The sequence below is a fragment of the Narcine bancroftii genome, chromosome 7 (genome assembly GCF_036971445.1).
Source record: "Narcine bancroftii isolate sNarBan1 chromosome 7, sNarBan1.hap1, whole genome shotgun sequence".
Classification (NCBI taxonomy): domain Eukaryota; kingdom Metazoa; phylum Chordata; class Chondrichthyes; order Torpediniformes; family Narcinidae; genus Narcine; species Narcine bancroftii.
In genome coordinates this window covers 186602710-186614468 of record NC_091475.1, presented here as the reverse complement: position 1 = coordinate 186614468, position 11759 = coordinate 186602710, and the positions used below count along the sequence as shown (strand labels likewise).

The 11759-nt window shown below is 37.4% G+C and overlaps 1 protein-coding gene across 4 annotated transcripts in view; it reads right to left on the bottom strand.

Annotated features, from left to right (window-relative positions):
* Positions 1 to 11759, bottom strand: part of LOC138739501 (FRAS1-related extracellular matrix protein 2-like) — a 255570-nt gene that overhangs the window by 133356 nt on the left and 110455 nt on the right. The gene's annotated exons all lie outside the window — the stretch shown is intronic.

The window sequence follows — 11759 nt, the reverse complement described above, 5'->3', positions numbered from 1 at the left end:
CCGAGCCACTCCCGCAGTTTATTTAGGATTTCAGAGGGTGGCTCTTCCTGTCCTCGGGTTGCTGGCACAAATTTTGCAGGTATGACAAGTGGAACCCTGTATACCAATTCCGCCGCTGATAACTGGAGATCCTCTTTGGGTGTAGTCTGTATACCCAAGTGTATCCAGGGTAGCTCATCTGCCCAGTCCAATCCTTGGAGGCGGGCCATCAATGCAGATTTTAGGAGCCTATGGAATCTTTCGATCAGGCCATTGGGCTGTCATGTGATGGAGACATGTTCCCAACAGTCGAGATAGCATGTCCCATGGAGTAGAGGTAAACTATGGACCTGTCCGAGGTGACATGGGAGGGAAGACCAAAATGAAGCACCCAGATGGATACGAGTGCTCTGGTGCAAGATTCTGTGGAGGAATCAGACAACAGGACAGCTTCTGGCCACCTAGTAAACCTGACCACAACGGTGAACAGGTATTTTGACACACGTGACACCAGGAGTAGGCCAACGATGTCGACGTGCACATGGTCAAACCTTCGTTGCTGCGGCTTGAAGGGTTGAAACGCATCTTCATGTGTTGCTGCACCTTAGCCATCTGTGCAAATGTTAAGTCAGTAGGCGTCCTGCTTCTGGAACCCATGCCAGACGAATTTGTTGGAAACCATGCGAACCATCGTGCGAATTGAGGGGTGTGCTAAACCGTGAAGTGCCTCGAAAATGCATCATTTCCAGGCAGCTGGGACAATGGGGCGAGGCTGACCCATGGACACATCGCAGTCATTCCTTTAGGTCCAAAGGCAATGCGGGTCCTTGAGGTGCAGACCAGTGACTACAGTTCAGTACTCTGGAATCTCTTAATCTTCTTGTTGTGCTTCAGCAAGTGCCATATAGTCATCCTCCAGAGATGGGGAACACAATGCCTGAATGCAGGAGTGGGACAGTGCATCTACTAACACATTACTCTTACCATAGATGTGATTAATCCAGATATGTAAGAGAGGTGCTACTGCTGTCGGGCTGACCATGGATCTGACACTTTTGCGAATGCAAATGTTAGTGCTTTGTCTGTGCAAACCTCACTTCTGGTTGATTTGTCCAGAACATAGGCAGTTTGAGGGAAACTGCTGAGTTGTCCATTTTGGGTCCAAAGGCTGCAGTGTGAAATGAAGAGTTGTAGTTGAGTTCGAATGGAAAACAATAGTTTAGTGTTGGACCTGCACACTTTTTAAAACCCCGGGTTCTCAGCAGCCCTGAAGATGATGTCATCTATTGCTTAGTCTTAGAACATCAGAATATTTAGAAATGGTATATTTGACATCTGCCCAAGTCACCAGTATTGATAGTGAATAGATGGGGCTCTGTGATATTGTACTACTTACACCGTGCCATCTCAAAATGGATCTTTTTAAAACATTATTTCTTTTCTAGCTGTTAATCATCTCTCTAGCCACTTCAGAACATTATTCCTAATTCCTCATTCCTTTTTTTAACAACCTTCTATTGGATCTTATTGAAAACCTTTTGGAAATCCAATAACATCACAACCATTGGTCCCCCTGTATCTAACATCTATATACTGTACTATCTATAATACAATATATTTTCAAAGAACATCCAAAGTATAAAAAATTAAATATGTCATTTTCACATCCATGTCAACTGTTTAATTATATTATTATTTCCAGCTGTCTTGCTCTTATTTCCTTCATTACATATTCCAGCATTTTTTTTTAAAGTTTCCAGTGTCAGGCTAACAGAGGTTAGTAGTGGTCACACCTTTGTTTTTTAAATACTGAGGTCACATCAATACAATCAAATCTGCAGGCACTATTCCTGAATCTGTAAAATTATAGATCTTTCCTAAAGCATTCAAATACCTTCACAACCAGCTCTTACATCAGGCCTTAGAATTCATCAGTTTTCAAGCTCATTAGATCATATGCCATTCAATAAAAGCTGTTAAATTGCACTATTTAAAAAAAATTGTTTCTTGGTCATTCACTTTCACAGATTGTTAAACATTCAGTGAGAAGCAATTAAGGCACATCTTTCAGAGGATTACATGATCACAGATGCAACATCTCAAAGTACTGACATGCTTAAAACAAAATAAAGACAGAAAGGTCTGCCTTTATAATTATATCAGAATACAGCTGCCTACATTCCAACTTAACATATGAGCAGTAGACAAACCCTATTGACAGCAACAGGTGCTGTAAAAGTTTTGAGATCAACACATTGGTTTCTACTTGGAACTTTTAGTGGTAATAATAATAAATTATGGCTAAATTGAATTGCCACCTGGAGTATATATTTGTGTTCTATATAAAAGGATACTTTATTCTATTCCAAATATTAATAATCTCTTACCCTTTCCTCTAGTTTCATGAATAAAATAAATATTAATCCAGTGAGCAGGGTGGCCAGGGAAGTGCCATGAATTCCTAACAGGGTGAATTCAAAAGAATTTATATTGGTCCATCCTTCCTCCCTTCCCATGCCATTAAAAAAGAGGCCCATAAATGGAATATCACATCTGCTGATTCCATCCAACATGAACCCAAATGGTTTGGGAAGAGTATTAAAAAAGCAGCTACAAGTTTCCTTCTGACAACAGTAGTCAGAAAATCTGGGGAATGCTAACATTTCATGTTACCAGACAAATAGAATATTGAACATTGAATTCAATAAGACTTTATGCAGAAGCTGGGGGTTCAGTTTATAAAAACTGAAAACGCCTTTTGTTTTGGTCAGCAGTATCAATCATCACTTCTGGAAAATTCTTGAGTGCATTTATGTGGCCCCAAGAAAATAATGGGACACCCTCATGGATGCAGTTTTTCACACACCCACAACACATGTAGCACCCCACTGCCCTCTTTTCTTCTAGCTCTATCCTCAACAAACATGAAATCTGTAACTTTTAATCTCACTGAGTTTACTGGAAAATATATTAGTTTGTAACATCTAAAAAAAAATTAATGAAAAGTATCTTGGGGTAGGAATAGGAATAACATCAAGTCTAGAAAATCTACATTCCACATGACCAAAGTTCTTAATGGACTGAAATAACAGTTTTACTGTGGTTCTTTAACCCCTTTACCTTGAAGTTATTAGAGCTGTATCTGAGATTGTAAAATGGCCTCAAAAACAATTTAAAATAGGTTCAACTTATAGCAGGATTGATATATTTAATTAATGCACTAAAAATGTCCATTCATCTGAAGTCTTTCCTTGTCTGTGCACCATCCAACTAATAGAATCAGCCAAATACTTCAAAATCAATGCTATCTGACAGCAAGTTGAAAGAACTTTGGAGTTTTGATTCATGTTTCTGACGTGTTCTTTACATTATGGTGCAATATTACGGGCGTATCTGATGTGGTAATGCATAGATTTTAAAATAATTCTGTGCAAATATTGTACAACACTATGCACCTTTAAGTATAATATTTGAACAGTAAATGCGCTGGGAGTCTATAAAAATTGAGAGAAAATTTGAAAAAATGTCTGTAGGACCTTATCGGCGTATGGAAGGAAAGTGACAAGAGAAGAAAAGAATTCAGAAAAATGAGACGATGCTTGTTGTACTTTTACAAGTAAATCAATAAGCAATATGAATCTAACAAGGCATTGTGCAAAGGTCTTTAAACTCATGAATACATTTTCCACTTCAGGTCAAGAATTTCCTCTTTGCTCAAACAGAAAACTGCAAAACAAAAATCAGCCAGAAAATGTATCCATTCTCATACCTTGAGGATTTAATATTCACCTGTTACCCCACAAGTAATGTTTATTCTCTCATTATTCTGTCTCTCTCTCTACCGTTTATTCCTGTGTGGTTCAGTCTCAATATTCCTCTCATTGACTTAATCCCAGTTGCATTGAGGAAAGTTGGTTTCATTTTTTTTTTAATTATTCAAGTCATACCTTTGGTCTGCATTCAAGACCTCACAAGGCAAACAACCCATGCAGTTCATGCCTCTCAATATTCAAAGGTTTATGTCATCAATCCCCTCTATCCTTCAAGAGAAATCTAAGCAGTTCTTCCAAGTTAGAAACCGAGGAATAAAAACATAGAACCATAGAACAATGGAGCACAGCAAAACAGGACATTCAACCCTTCTAGTGTGTGCCAAACTATTATTCTGCCTAGACCCACTCACCAGTGTCATCCATATCCCTTCATACCCCTCCCATTCGTGTACCTGGCCAAATTTTTCTCAAATTTTAAAATCGAGCCTTCAGCTGGCAGATCATTCACCACTCCCGCCGCTCTCTGTCTGAAGAAATTCCCCCTAATGTTCCTCCTAAACTTCTACCCTCGTTGTGTGATTAAAAGCTCTCACGACTAGTGGGAGAGCAAACACTTTTATTAGCTTGTAAGATTCAACAGTAGTCTTCTGAAGCTAGCAGTAGATAGGAAATACATGGCAGTAACTTGGAAGTCGGATGTTTATTTGGGGATGGATAGGTGGCATGCAGAAATACATAGTTGCATACCACTTGAAAAGATTTCATACAATTTACGGAATAAGTTTGAAACTTTTCAAAAAATTTGGGAACCATACCTTCAAATTGCAGGGATCACTCAACCTAAATCTTCCGAATCCTTAAAATTAAGATTGGTTTTATTTTGTTTAATCTTTTAATTTTCTTTAATCTTTGTTTTAATAATATCTTCTTCCTTTTCTTTGGGGCTGATTTTTTTATTTGGGGGAGGGTGTTTTGAACAAGACAATTTGTGTTTAATTTTGATGCATATGTGAAATATTTAAATAATTTTTAAAAATTACATATAATGTTCTAGTAACAAATGTTGCTTCAACTACCGTAAGCTTTTATTATTGTTCAGATTATTTCTGGTTGAAATTGTTGTAGATGCACAGATTTATACTGAGTAAACCTGTACTTGAGTAATTAGATAAAACCATGAAGAGTTCCAAAGACTTTTTAAACAATTGACTGCAAATGAAATCACCATGTTGACTACCTTACCTAAAGACATTAGGTGTACTGTATACCTTTTCGAATTAATAGCCAATCCACACCATTAAATTATAAGGATGATACAAGACACGTTAAACACCAAGCTCAACAACAGCATAAAAGTCTCTAAAATAATTAATATTAAAACAGGAGTACAGGACAAATAGAATATTGAACATTGAATTCAATAAGACTTTATGCAGAAGCTGGGGTTCAGTTTATAAAAACTGAAAACGCCTTTTGTTTTGGTCAGCAGTATCAATCATCACTTCTGGAAAATTCTTGAGTGCATTTATGTGGCCCCAAGAAAATAATGGGACACCCTCATGGATGCAGTTTTTCCACACACCCACAACACATGTAGCACCCCACTGCCCTCTTTTCTTCTAGCTCTATCCTCAACAAACATGAAATCTGTAACTTTTAATCTCACTGAGTTTACTGGAAAATATATTAGTTTGTAACATCTAAAAAAAAATTAATGAAAAGTATCTTGGGGTAGGAACAGGAATAATATCAATAGTCTAGAAAATCTACATTCCACATGACCAAAGTTCTTAATGGACTGAAATGACAGTTTTACTGTGGTCATTTTGACCTCTTTACCTTGAAGTTATTAGAGCTGTATCTGAGATTGTAAAATGGCCTCAAAAACATTACCGTATCCCTGCAGTAATGTATGGAAATTTGTGAATAGTTCTGTGGATACACTCAATTTGAGGAATTTTCATGTGTCGAGAAAACAGGAGTCTCAGTTCAGATAATGTGATACATTGGGGAGGAAGAAATCTAGCCAGACCACTTTCTTTAGGAGAAAGACACACCCTTCAGATTAAATACGTCAGAACTGACATGATTGAGATGTTGCAGGGGCTTGGCTTAGGATGGTATGGTTACTGTAGCAGTTAGTACAATGCTATTACAGAATCAGCAATCTGGGTTCGAATCCGGTGCTGTCTGTAGGAATTTGTGCATTCTTCCAGGGTCTGCATGGGTTCCCTCCAGGTGCTCCAGTTTCTTCCCATATTCCAAAGACCAGCAGGGTTAGTAGGTAAATCGGTCACAAGGTTGTATTTAAGTGGCACTGGTTCGTGGGCCATAAGTACCTGTTAGTATTTTTAAAAATCATATTCGTCTAGCAACTGTCTACTATCCAAAAACCTATTTATTCCTAGTCTGTTTGCTGTCTATACCAATACATGATCCCCCAAACCATAAATAAATAAATATATATATATAATTGTATGGAATGGCAGAAAGGGCTCAAAAAACCAAATGTCCTGTTTTATTTTCTGTGTTTCTATGTTGCACTTATGAAGAGACTTTTTTTTTCTTCAATGGAGGTAAGATGGAAATTTCAAAAATAAAGAGTTGTCATGGCAAAGAAATAATTTGATCAGTGTTATTGCATGGTAAGCACTGTTGTAACAAGAGGGATGAATTCAGAGTTGCATTCCCCTGGAGAAAAATCACATACAATCTAAGGAAGAAACACAACACATTCATTACAGTGTGACAACTGTAATGATTAGCCCCCTGCTCTTCGAAAAAGGGGTATCAGAGCAATTCATCCTAGCAAGGAAACAAAAGTGACCAAGAAAGTGGGACATGGGGTAGGGGTCGGATTTCTTAGTTTAGTATTTTTTTTCTTTAGCCTTTGTTATTAAGCCATCCTGGTTGTTTTTTTCCCCCTAGGTTTCTGTAGGGGTCTACGACCCCACCAGAATTTGTACCATATAATTTAATTGACTTTTTTTTCAGTAGGGTGAAGGTGGGGAGGTGGGAGGGAAGGATAAACACAGACTGTATATTTTATGAATGTTGAAAGATTATACTGTTTAAATTTTGTGAGTCTATAAAAATCAAAAAATATAAAAAAAACATAAGAGGGCATAATGTTAAACAAAAATTGCACAGAGGATGCTTTGAACACAATATTCTCTAATGCTATTGTTCAAGCACATTTCATAGCTACATTCAAATTGGAATTGCTTATTTACTTGAAAGTAGAATGGACATGAATGCAGGAACTAAAAACGCTAGTCAGAATATATTATGGATTTTCAAGAAGAAATATACAAGCATAAAATGACTAGATAAATAGCTGCTTTATTTTATGTAAAATTTTGAAATTCTGATTGAGAAATGAATAAAATTTCCCATAAATTCATTCCTCATCCAGCTGCATCACATGCAATATTCACTGACTGCACTGGTTTACTGACTGAAAAGAAATTAATTTCAAATCAGGGGCATAATCTGCTGATGTGACTGGATCATTCCTTATCGCCACTGACCAGGATGAATTTCTTGGTAAACATATCAAGGTATCAGGTTAAGAGAATTTTAAATGGAATCTTCATTTTGGAAATATTAGTTGAAATAATTAGTTTGTATGTTCATTAGATTTAACCAAAATGCAACATGCCATCACTATTTTGTTAAAAAGCATTACCCTCCTCTTTAAATAGTGCAGAACTGCATAAATTGTTTGTCTGAACCAAAGTGCACACATTTAATTTTTTTTAGAATGGTTTGTTTACAGTAGATGGAGCTGAATGACAAAGGGAACAAGGGCACAAGTTTCATTTGCAATTATTTTAGATAAGCCAAATTTGCCAGTCATATTTTGTGGAAGTTAAAGCTCAGAATTGCTCTTACACCCAAATACTCCAAACATAAAGACCATTTTCAAGTTTTTTTTCATTTAAAATTATTCTTATATAATCATGGTGTTCATTTAATGAAATCTCAGAAGTTTGTCACATATCCCAGTGGCTAATGTAACCAGGATATATAAAGGTTTAAAATCTGACTTAGATAAATGAGGTTTAGCAGGAATAGATTTTGTAATAAAATTAAAATTAATCTTGCTTTTATGTCACTGCTTTAATAAAGTTGCAAAATTGAAATCCATGAACCTACATGGTGTAGGCATATCATTAAACAATAGATTGTACACAGACAATACACCAAGTGTTTTTTTACTCAACTATGCAGTGTGCATTCATGGCAACATCAGAAAGAAAGGTTGATCACGTCTGATACTCCAATTTAGTTAAGATATTAGTAGGTGTGATTTGAGCTCCATCTTACTTTGTATGCCACAGATTATTTTGGCCTATACACTCTGAATATAGGACATGGAAAAGACACACACATACAGACAAAAAAAAACATTGTCTGTTAGTCCATTAAGAACCCATATGTACCTCACCCTCTCCTATAATTGGTTTGCAGGTAAAAGGACATCTGGTAAGTGAGAGGGTTTCCAAAATGTGATAGGGAGAATTCAAGTCCATCATGTTCCTGCTGGACTGAAGGGCAAAGATGACAAGAGTAGCAAATCTGCAATATTGAAGATTTGGTCAAAAAAAAGGAACATGTCTGATACAGGCAGCTGATATCAAATGAATCCCTCAAGGAATATAAATAAATTATGAGTACATTTAAGAGGGAGAGAGAGCATGAAGGTAAAAACAGCTCTGGCAGACAAGGTTAAGGTGAATCCTAAAAGATTCTATATGGATTTCAGCAAGGCCTTTATCGAGGTCTTGCATCTGCATGGTAAGCTGGTTCAGAAGATGGGATCCTTTGTCAGCTAGCCAATTGGATTCAAAATTGGCTTGATGGTAGGAGTCAGATGGTGGCAGTCGAGGATTGTTTTTTCAGATTATAGGATGGTAGGTGTGCTGCAGGAATTAGTGCCGGGTCCACTGTCATCTAATTTAAACAATCTGAGAATAACACCAAAATTGGTGGTATTGTGGAGAGTGAAGTAAACTATCTGGGATTGCAATAGAATCTGGAAAGTGGGCCAGAAATGGCAGATGAAATTTACCTCAGACAAGTATGTGATGTTGCATTTTAGTCAGTTAAACCAGCATAGGAATTACACACTAAATAGTAGGGTCCTGGAGAGAGTAGTAGAACAGTGGTGTCTGAGGTACAGGTACAAAGTTCCCTGAAGGTGGAGACACAGATGAACAGAGCACTGAAGGACACATTAGGGCAATGAATACAGGAGTTGAGAAGTCATATTACAGCTGTACAAGACATTGGCGAGGACACATTTGGAGAGTTCTGCTCACCCAGATATAGGAAGGATGTCATTTACTGGCAAGGATGCAGAAAACAGTCCGAGGATGTTACCAAAACTAAAGATTTTGAATAGGGAGAAGTTGGATAGGCTAGAACTTTTCTCCTTGGATCAAAGGATACTAAGTGATGACCTTACAAAAGTATCATGAGAGGTGAATGGTCAGTCTTTTTCCTGGGCTGGGGTTAGTTCAAAACTAGAGGTCTGAAGCAAGAGGGGAAAGATTTGAAAAACATCTGAGTGTTTTTTTTAAAAATATATACACATTATTTTGGGCACAACTGTTAAGTTTAAAAGGCATTTAGCTAAGTACTCGTACTGGAAAGGTGTAGAAGGATATGGGCAAAACACAGGTAAGTGAGACTAGCCTGTATGGGATGAAGGGCATGTTTCTGGGCTCTATGCCACATGGGAACATTTAAAATTTGCATGTAACAGCTCACACTGGGTCAAATGAATTCTTCACCGTCATTTGAAAATGTATTAATTGTCATCCCCAGTCTCCCATTTTCTCAATATATTGAGAGAAATAAGTGAAGGAGTGGGATTGATGAATGTGCTCTGGGAGCTGGCAAAGACTTGATGGGCCAGATGATCTCCATATACATTGGAAGGAAATACAAGAAGGAAGATAACTTCAAAGGCTTGAACTGTGCTGACTGATGCAGGAAGCCTGGAAATGTACCAAAGGCCCAGCTACCAGCAGACCTGACTGAATGTTCAATCTACTGATGAACTCGCATTTGAGCTTTGGTTTGTGGTCACGATGCATTCCCAGGAATAAGAGCACTAATTGGGGTCAGTAAAGCACCTGGAGCGATGCGTTACTGACAGTTTTGCTGTGCTGGTGATAGAAACTGTTATCTCCCCTTTTTCTTTTTAAATTTAAATTTATACAGAGGACAGTAACAGGCCCTTTTGCCCCATGAGCCTGTGCCACCCCAAAACCTCAAATGACCTACAACCCCTGTATGTTTGAAAGGTGCGAGGAAAACTGGACCACCAGGAGAAAACCCTGCAGACATGAGAAGAATGTACAAATTCATTATAGTCAACACCAGATTGGAACTCATGTCACTAGCACAGTAATAGCATTGTGCTAGCTTCTATGCTAACCGTGCCTTTGTTCGGTTTGCTCCAGTTCTAGGATTTTTCTATGGCGGCAAGCTCTCCCCAACATTGGGTTATTGCGTTGCTACCCTACCCATCCGACACCAGCCCCCACTGGCAACCTCTTCAGACTGAACTGTGGGCAATATTTTGTTGTAAAAGTGCCAGCAGAGTGCACCAGGTTCTCATCATATAAGTGCTCAGAAGTTAAGAGAGCAGATGCTTCCAGGTCAGAGCACACAACCTAAAAGTATGCCTGTTTTTAAAAAAAAAGTACAGAGGGGTACCTACCTTTGTCTGCAATGCAGGGTAACATGAGGTGAGGTAGCTGTGTTATTGTTAAGGTTGTTTTATTTTATTTGTTACTTTGCATAATCTTTTTAAATAAATAAATGACTTGGATTGATGTAGGTGAGCTTGGGGTGTTTTCACCATTTGTTGTTTAAGTTTTTGATCTTTCATGGTGTGGCATTGTCAGCCTGGGGCATGACTGTTTCTCTCTCCATATGCTACTGGACCTACTGAGGATTTCAGCACTTACTCTTTTACTTTTGGATTTCCAGCATCTAAAGTTTTGTGCTCTTCAGTTCCTGGCCCAATCTGATGTAACTCATTTCGCAGTTTTATTTCAGACTGACAGAATTTGTATTATTTACCTTTTGATCTATACCTATTGTATGGGCACCCCATACCATTAATAAGATGAAATAGTTTCATCCTGACCCAACAAAATTATTCACACCCACACACAATTATTTGGCAACGTATGTAATATATCAAAACTTCAAAAAACCACAAAGACATAGCAATCAAATGCTCACACATAAAAACAAGGCATTCAAAGTTGTGAAATAAATGCCAATCTAATAAACAAACCTTGTCCCTTTAATTTCTTAGTTTACAATAAATTTGGTTAAAAAAAATTGCTCCTTCACAGATTTTTGTTCATGAGGCAAGGCAATAATAACATCTTGAGAAACTTCATGTATGAACACAAGATAATCAATCCTATTCATTAACCACAAATCATTTTTTTCCCCAGTGTGGAAATGGAATAGTGCATGATGTGAAGGTAATTCTCCCTTTCCTACTCAGCAGCAGTCCTTATCAACTTAGTGCTTTTGTAGAAATAATTAGTTATTGACGGGAGGAAAATAAATGCTGTGACTTCACTATCCTTAGTTGGCTCCTGGATTACTCATGTATGCAGTCATTACATTAAATCTGTTAAGCGAAGGGAGATACTATACATGACACTGATCTCTGAATGAATGTAAAAACATCACTTATATCCAAAACTAACAAAGGTAATTCATTTACCTGGTCAATGTTTTTCTTTAAAAAAGAAAGTAAGCATAGATTTGCACACATAAAAATGTGTTTTTCTTCTGTAATACACTTCCACAAAGTAAAATAACTATCCCACCCATTTATGTTCTGTTTTTTTTTTGCAGTTGTCCCAAATCAATATGCACATACAGTTGAAGAAAAAATTCAAACTCCATACTCTTGGACCATTTGAAAAAAAACTGAGGCTTGGGAAGGTCAATAGGGTCTCGAGAAAA